This window comes from Mauremys reevesii, unplaced genomic scaffold (genome assembly GCF_016161935.1).
Source record: "Mauremys reevesii isolate NIE-2019 unplaced genomic scaffold, ASM1616193v1 Contig41, whole genome shotgun sequence".
NCBI classification, from domain to species: Eukaryota; Metazoa; Chordata; order Testudines; family Geoemydidae; genus Mauremys; species Mauremys reevesii.
Window position 1 is genome coordinate 309,450 of NW_024100853.1, and position 8,896 is coordinate 318,345.

At 43.0% G+C, this 8,896-nt stretch overlaps 1 long non-coding RNA gene across 1 annotated transcript; it reads left to right on the forward strand.

Annotated features, from left to right (window-relative positions):
- Positions 1-1,482: 1,482 nt before the first annotated feature.
- Positions 1,483-8,510, forward strand: LOC120394192. Its single transcript, XR_005592206.1, has 3 exons — positions 1,483-1,540; positions 6,422-6,526; positions 8,390-8,510. It is a non-coding gene; the product is annotated as an uncharacterized LOC120394192 (long non-coding RNA).
- Positions 8,511-8,896: the final 386 nt, after the last annotated feature.

The following is an 8,896-nucleotide window of genomic DNA, read 5'->3' on the forward strand; positions in this document are numbered from 1 at the left end:
ATTTCTCAGCAAACATAACAATTGGGAATCATCCGTGAGGAAGGAAAACCCAGCTGGGGAATCTGGTGTCAGGTCCCTAGAGGCCAGTTCTCAGGGGGAACCCTGCTTGCAGGCCTGGGACTCACCAGCTCCCCTCAAAGCCTGTTTGGCCTTTTTTCCTGGCTGGCTCCAGCCTCCCCTCAAAATGGCTTCTCCCTCTCCTCAACCCCCTGGGAGGGGCATCTCCACTCCCTATTGGTTGCTGGGCAGACTCTGAGGTTGCCTTGGCTCCTCCTCCCTTTTTCATAACTGCAGCATTACGAATTTAAAAAAAAACCAAACTTACATGTACTGTCAACTTTACTCACAGAGTTTAATGATTTGTTTGGTTTGGTTTCTGCCTGGGGATTTTCTTGATAATTTCTTTAAGACATTTTGAAATCTTTCCCATGCAAAGAAAGAAAGCTGGCAGAGAGCTCCCGGTGTTATGCAGAGAACAATAGGGGAGCTAAGAAACGGGGAACATTGTAGTACTTAGAAGTATGATAGGGGTCCCTCAGGTTCTGTGGTTACCAGGAGAACTGGAGGTTCTGGTGGAGCTACTGAACTTTGCAGGCACTCTGAGTTGAGATTAGTGGAGAAACTCTGAGGGGTGCAGGAATGCCTGAGAACATGGGGAAGTTAGTCCAGCTGAATGTTTTGGCCTCTGCCAATTGCTGCAGCTCCACAGTTTACGTGTGTATTGGGTAGAACATTATAACTCATGCAAGTCATGGATTCCACGATTCTTCATATTTCTCTTTAGCTTAACTCTTTTCCCATCCCCTTTCTGCCCCTCCATACACACTTAGATTAAAGAAGTTATGTTGCTGTGGGAAAGGCACCACCACATATGTCTTCTGTAAGTGTGATGGTTGTCACCTACTCTTTGCAGTCAGGGATTTTATCTATGCATGCACATTCTGCTGCCTACTTAAGAATATTAGAAAATGCTGCTGCTTGTTAGAAAATTCTGCTGCTTCCTACATCCTATATACAGGATGCTGAAGATTATACCATCATATGAATGGGGGTTAAGAATTTGCCTCTGCAGAGGTACGGTAATGGCTGTTCTTTGCTGCCTCTGTAAGGACCCCATTGAGAGAAGGTCTTGGCTGGGTGTAGGTTGAGGCCAGGGACAATGAGTCAATCCAGGGTTATTACCATGTTTGTATACAGATGTTCAAGTAAGTTAACAATGAGAACTTTTGACCTGTGAATAGGCCCTCTCCACTTCACTGACTGATAGCAAAGTGCAGAGGAAAGATTGATTGGTTGCTACTTCTGATGTCACAATGATGCTACTTATGAATCACCTGAGTTACTGAGCAAATTGCACAGGAAAGTTTGATTGGTTGGTTCTTCTGATGTCACAATGATGCTACTTGTAAATCACCTGAGTTACTGGTATAGCTCTGTCACCATCACCTCTGTTGGGACTGTTGAGAGCTTTTTAGTAACTAGGGAATATATGAAGAGTTTGGGGTCTTCTGTCATTGAAATAATCAAAGCCAAGAATAAGGTGAGAGAACAAGCAGTGAATTTTATTAATATTGTGATTTTTAAAAAAAAAATGTCTCTGGCAAAGTAAGAAACTATTTTATGCAAAAAATTAATGTAATCTAAAGTGTAACTCTGCTGAACTTGGAAAGTAGATTCATTTATTATACTGTGAAACCGGGATTTTTAGTTCCACTTTAAATGCAAACGTCAACCTGTTGGGTGAAAACCAAATCCACTTCAATTTAGGCTTAAACAATTTATTTTAGCCTTTATTATATATGTTTTTAGACAATGCTACTGTCACGTATGAATTACATAAACATGCAAAAAAAGATAAGGCAAGACAAGGAAGTGCTCAAGTTATCTTTCTTGGGGACAGGGTGACTCTTCTCAAATCTCTGCTATGCTTGGCTATTTTTCCTCTGTCTCTTCTCCACTATTATGTCAATCATCTATTTTTTAATCCTCTGTTCTGTAACTTTGCGCAGACTCAGTAGAGGAAGCTACCTCATCTGTGTCTTTATCCATATATATTCTACTCTAACCCCCTAATTAAAAGCAGGGGCGGCTCTAGTAATCCGGCCGCCCCAAGCAGGGCGGCATGCCGCAGGGGGCGCGCTGCCGGGCGCTGGTCCCGTGGCTCCGGGGGACGTGCCTGCGGAGGGTGCACTGGACTCGCAGCTCCAGTGGAGCTTCCGCAGTCATGCCTGCGGGAGGTCTACCCGAGCCGCGGAACCAGCAGACCCTCCGCAGTCATGCCTGCGGGAGGTCCACCGGAGCCGCAGGACCAGCAGACCCTCCGCAGTCATGCCTGTGGGAGGTCTGCTGTTCCGGCGGACCCGGTTGACCTCCCGCAGGCATGACTGCGGAAGGTCCGCCGGACCCGCCTGCCGCCCTCCTGGGAAAATGCCGCCCCATGCGCGTGCGTGGTGTGCTGGGGTTTTGAGCCGGCCCTGATTAAAAGATTTGCCTGCATAAATCACAATAACTAACCCAGATTAATACATTTTTTGCTTATCCTGCTAAAACTTACTTATATCTGTGTAGTTCCCATCGCAGCTATTCCTTGCTGTCATGCTCCCTGGCTGCATGCAGTTGTACTTATATTACAACTGCAATTTTTATTCTTCGTACTCATCTGTTTCTGTGGCCTTGAGTTTTTACTTGTTAGCTGGTTGAATAGGCAGGTGGGGGATGAGGGATTGTACCTGACTTGTACAATTTTGCTGCTTGTTAGAAAATTCTGCTGCTTTCTTCATCCTATATACAGGATGCTGAAGGTTATACCATCATGTGAATGGGGGTTAAGAATTTTCCTCTGGAGAGGTACGGTAATGGCGGTTGTTTGCTACCTCTGTGAGGACCCCATTGAGAGAAGGTCTTGGCTGGGAGTAGGTTGAGGCCAGGGACATTGAGTCAATCCAGGGTTATTACCATGTTTGTATACAAATGTTCAAGTAATTTAACAATGAGAACTTTTGACCTGTGAATAGGCCCTCTCCACTTCACTGACTGATAGCAAAGTGCAGAGGAAAGATTGATTGGTTGCCACTTCTGATGTCACAATGATGCTACTTATGAATCACCTGAGTTACTGAGCAAATTGCACAGGAAAGATTGATTGGTTGGTACTTCTGATGTCACAATGATGCTATTTGTAAATCACCTGACTAACTGGCATAGCTCTGTCACCATAACCTCTAGAGGTGACTGTTGAGAGGTTTTTAGTAACTATGGAATATATGAAGAGTTTGGGGTCTTCTGTCATTGAAATAATCAAAGCCAAGAATAAGGTGAGAGAACAAGCAGTGAATTTTGTTAATATTGTGATTAAAAAAAAAACTTGTTAGCTGATTGAATGGATGGGTGGGGGGATGAGGGATTGTACCTGACTTACTGAAAGCTAACAGCTCTCTTCTCTACCCTGCTATCTGCTTGGTCAAGAACTGTATAGATGAGACACAAAAACCAATTTTCTGATTTACAGACTGTTTCAGCAAAATCTGACAATCTCAGGCAGCAGAACTACATACAAAAAGCAAACATTCCTATTTTCTTCCAGAACTGTATATAATAATTTCTCTAACATTACTTAGTACACATTTCACTAACACAATTCATTACACAGTTCTCCAACAAAGCTTAACTATGTATGTGCTTGCTAATGGTGGCTCCATAATTTACAGTTAGCTTTAGAGTTACAAACACCAGAGATACAAACTGATCAGTCAACCACACAAATCTCGTTTTGAACCGGAAGAACATAATTAGGCAGCAGCAGAGACACATCCCTTCTACCCCACCCCCACCCCCGCAAAAAAAGGCAAATACAGCACTGTACTGTGTTAAATTACTAAAAAATGAAGGGAAAGCAGCATTTTTCTTCTGCATAGTTAAGTTGGAAAGCTATGTTAAGACAATGTTCAGTTGTAAACTTTTGAAAGAACAACCATCATGTTTTGTTCAGAGTTACGAACAACGTCCATTCCCGAGTTGGTAACTCTGAGGTTCTACTGTATATTTAAGTCCACCATTTCCCTATGCCCTTAAAAGATTTAAATAGCTTTATATGAGCTAAAACATCTCATACTTTTGCTTATGCAGCACCAGCACAGGCAGAAGTTAATAAAGCCTATTAGTAGAACTGTATTGCAGTCTGTGAGGCTGGTACATAAACAAGAAAAGAGAACAGTGCTGTCCACTTAGAGTCACAGACCTGCATGATCCAGGACAGATTTTTTCTCTATCCTTTGGACCCTCTAAATTCGGGTGGTACCTCTGGATCCCTTCCATGACAGGAAAGAATTCACACACCTTACTGAAGAGTTTTAAAGTGCTCAGAATGCAAGATCTTGGGTCCTTCCAAGACCTCTCTGTTTTCCTGCAGAAGAATCAAGGGGGAAAAGGCCCTCTTCTATTCAGTGCAAGGAAGCCAAGAAATTTCTGTGGCTATAGTACTGATATAATTGAAACGTTGAAATAATTTGCATTAGTGGAGCAAACGTGTGTTAATCATATAAAATGGATTTTTTTTTGCTAGCTAAAACAGATGCCAAAGAGGTGTACACTGATAAGAGTAAAGAAATAAAGCCAGTCAAACCCAGCCTTTCATTAAGAGGCAAATCCTTATTTGGCCCCATCTTTCCATATCCATGAAGAGGCCTACACTTTGCTATATGGGATAGGGTGGGCAAGATTTCAGCAGCCTGCACAGCACTTCCTTTCTCTGCAGGAGCTTCCTTGCCACTGCATGAAGTGGTTGTTTGGTTTAGTGGGTCAGCCACTGCATTGATATACTGGACAACGTAGCAGGAGAACCATGGAAACTAGTGGAACATCTGCTGCTCTATGACTTTTGGGATTAGTGATTGGTTCCTTTTTTCCCCTACCTTTTCATTTTTTTTAATTTTTTTTTTTAATACCAGTTACGTGGGTGTGTGCTGTGGGGAAGATCTGCACCTTGAAAAGTTTTCCTTTATGGATAAGTTGCTCTGATAGACTGAACAAATAGCAGGCCAGCTCTCTAATGAGGCAGCCAGCAATGCAGTATTGTTATTGCGGTAGAGTGAATAACGATAACAAATATCTAAGAAACACAGATATTTTATATATCCTAAAGCCATTTGAAAGTGTCATAAAAAGACGTTTTAACAGCACCACTGTCTCCTTCTTTGAAAATCATTGGCTTTTCACCCTATTTAACATGTGGAAGTTAGTCCAGCTGAATGTTTTGGCCTCTGCCAATTGTTGCAGCTCTACAATTTCCGTGTGCATTGGGTAGAACATTGTACCTCATGCAAGTCATGGATTCCACGATTCTTCATATTTCTCTTTAGCTTAACTCTTTTCCCATCCCCTTTCTGCCCCTCCATACACACTTAGATTAAAGAAGTTATGTTGCCGTGGGGAAAGGCACCACCACATATGTCTTCTGTAAGTGTGATGGTTGTCACCTACTCTTTGCTGTCAGGGATTTTATCTATGCATGCACATTCTGCTGCCTACTTAAGAATGTTAGAAAATGCTGCTGCTTGTTAGACAATTCTGCTGCTTCCTACATCCTATATACGGGATGCTGAATATTATACCATCATATGAATGGGGGTTAAGAATTTGCCTCTGGAGAGGTACGGTAATGGCGGTTCTTTGCTACCTCTGTGAGGACCCCATTGAGAGAAGGTCTTGGCTGGGAGTAGGTTGAGGCCAGGGACAATGAGTCAATCCAGGGTTATTACCATGTTTGTATACAGATGTTCAAGTAATTTAACAATGAGAACTTTTGACCTGTGACTAGGCCCTCTCCCCTTCACTGACTGATAGCAAAGTGCAGAGGAAAGATTGATTGGTTGCTGCTTCTGATGTCACAATGATGCTACTTGTAAAGTACCCGAGTTACCGGCATAGCTCTGTCACCATAACCTCTAGATGTGACTGTTGAGAGCTTTTCTTATTATAGTCTAGTTTCTTTACATGAGTTTGAAATCCGATTGAATTGCAGATTATATTAGTAAATATGTTCAAAATAGTTCAGTAATTTTTTTCTGATCAATCAATGTGCCGATTCTCTGTAAATTTAAAGTTGCATTGAATTTATCTCCTGTGCCTAAACACTTATTAAAACTTTAGCAGACACTTGTCTTCTAGCCAAGTGTAATCTGTTCTCAGTTTGGTATGGGATACCTGTGTGAGTGTTCACTAAGTCATGGAACACTGTAAGCAGTTTTGGGGCAGAGACCATGACTTCCTCGTATGTATGTCGTTTTTTGTTGTTGTTTTTTTTTTAAACACTGCCTACTAAAGTGGGATTTCAATCCTGATTGCGGGGGCAGGATTGCTATTGTAGTACAAATAATAAATATTACCCTTGCATCACTGTGATTTATGATTAAACTTTGTATAGCGTGACATGTTGGAGCAAAAAATGGACGACCTACTGAGTCATCAGAGACAATTTGTCGAAAATAATCGTCGGTCCTTAGAACAGAAAAGAAAAGAAAAGGAAAAGGTAAGACGAGACCCATTTTTTCACAAGTTTAAAGTTGCCTCCAGACTGCTATTACTAGAGTGAACAAGGTGTTCTGGTAGTAGAAGAGGTGTAGCTCAGTGGTTTGAGCATTGGCCTGCTAAATCTAGGGTTGTGAGTTCAATCCTTGAGGGGGCCACTTAGGAATTTGGAGCAAAAGTTGTTCATTGAGTATTTGTCCATGTAGAAGAAAAAACGCTGATGATTCCATATTTGATGTGTGCGCGCCCACATGCACGCTGTCAGAATTTTTTCCCCGTAATGGTACCCTCAGGGCCGGCTTTGGCAACCTCTGGAGCCCTGTGCTTATGCGCCGGTACATGGGGCCCTGCTGGTCCCACGCCCTCTCAGTTCCTTGAATGGATCTGTATTTGTTAGTGAAACAATTTACTGGCCTACCACGAATTAAGTTGACTAAAGCCATGTTCCCTAGCTGGTGATAATAGTAGTCTGGTGGTTATAACTTGGTAAGAGGAAGTGAATCCGTATTTCTTCAAGGTAGGCTGGGCAGGCAGGCTACCAATTTGTTCACCTCTAATTTATAGTTTGATGACAAAAATAAAATCAGAAAAAAGTTTGAACATTTTGCTAATAATTTGCTCACTTCTTCCTGAGTTTGACCCTCCCCGCCTGCATTCTTCTGCTCCTGGCAAGCCAACCCAGGGTAGGAGTGGGCCTTTGGAAAGGGTCTGAGGGCAGAGAGGCTGAATATAATAAGGGGGTGGGGAGACATAATGATTTGGGGAAATGGATCACTGGGATCCAAGAGGGTGGGGACTTCATAGGATGGGTCTCTGGCTGGCAATGAGAGTGGGAACAGGCTGTGGGGGTGCTTGAGGACATGGGATGGAGCAGGTGTCTTGCTGGAGGATAGGAGGGTGCTTAGGAGAAAGCTGAGGGGAAGCACTAGCACTTCACTACCTTCTCCAGCTGACAAACCTGCTATGATTTGTTAGAGGGGAGTCCTGCAGCTGCTGCCAAGAGAAGTTTGGCAGAGAGGTTTGTTGCCAGGAGACGCCACTAGTGCTTTCCCTCCCTATCTTCCTCTGCTTTCTGCTCCCCCACTCAGCCCTCTCTTTTCCTTACCAATCCCAACACCCCCGACTAAAAGTCCCGTGCCCCTCATAGCCCTATTCCCTCATATAAATCCCCTCTCAAATTCATGTAGAGCCCCAACCATAAGGACCGTGGGGCCTGGAAGAAGCCTCAAAAATGAATTATACCCAGATGGATATCTACTTTGCATCTCCTAATGGTTGCAGGAGATGGGCTAGATTCCTAAGGATCTTAGGAGGTGTGCATTAGTGAAGTTCTGCTCCCCCAGACCTGAGGCGGGAGGAGTCAATGCCCCTCTACCAAACTTCTGTTGCTGCCCAGTCATGTGTTAAGTCAAATTGAAAATAACTAAGGCATTTTCCTCATGAAAAACATTTTGACAGCAATAAGCTAAACATGTAATCATAGCAAAGAAGGGAATTCCCCGCACCCCAAAGGATCATGATTATTGGGGATTAGTCTGGTTGCTTAGTTGTAATGCTCGATGTTGTTCTGGAGATCTACTTCCATTATTTGCTAGTATTTTTTTGATCCACCTGTCTTGGTGTAGCAGATGAAGTAGGCTACTCTGATTGGCCAAAGTGAGTCATGGCCATTAGTGGCCATAACAGAATTTATGCTTTACTTAAAAATGGGTTTTAAACTCTTTTTGCTTCTGTCAGAGAGCGCTTTAGTGTAATTAGTAATTACAGCCCCTCCCCTGCGTTTTCCAGTGTTAATAGTTATAGTAACTTGAGAAGAAACATGTAACTAGAGTGTGTTTCTCTCTCCTACCCCTCTCCCCCCCAGTCTTCTACATTTCTAAGAAGTGTTTCATCAGCTACATGACTTACTGACAGGGGATCTGCTGTGCGACCAGATAAACCAGGACTTGCAGCAAGCCAACGATGCTCTACAAGCAGAACTCAACAAAGTAGGATTTTTAATATCTGAACTATTCAAATGGAAGTGGTGATGCTGAGTTTTTATTTTATGTAAAATTTAACTGTCCTCTTTATTGTGTTTGAAGATCTATACATGACTAATATTTAAGTGCAACTAAATATATCACAGGTCAGAGCAAGCTGCAGTATGTTTCTGTCACAGGGTGAGCTGGTCCATTAAAAGACTGGGGCACAGCTGCACCTTTTGTCAGGTTTAGCCCATCTCCCTGTATGATGGGAATAAATACAAGGGTCGTGTGACAGAAGCATGCATCTAAACCGGGCCTGCTGGCAGGTAAAAGGGCAGCCTGTGGTCATTCAAGAGAGAGAGACCCCCCCCTGCCCCAAAAGTTCAGAGAGAGACTCTCTCTCG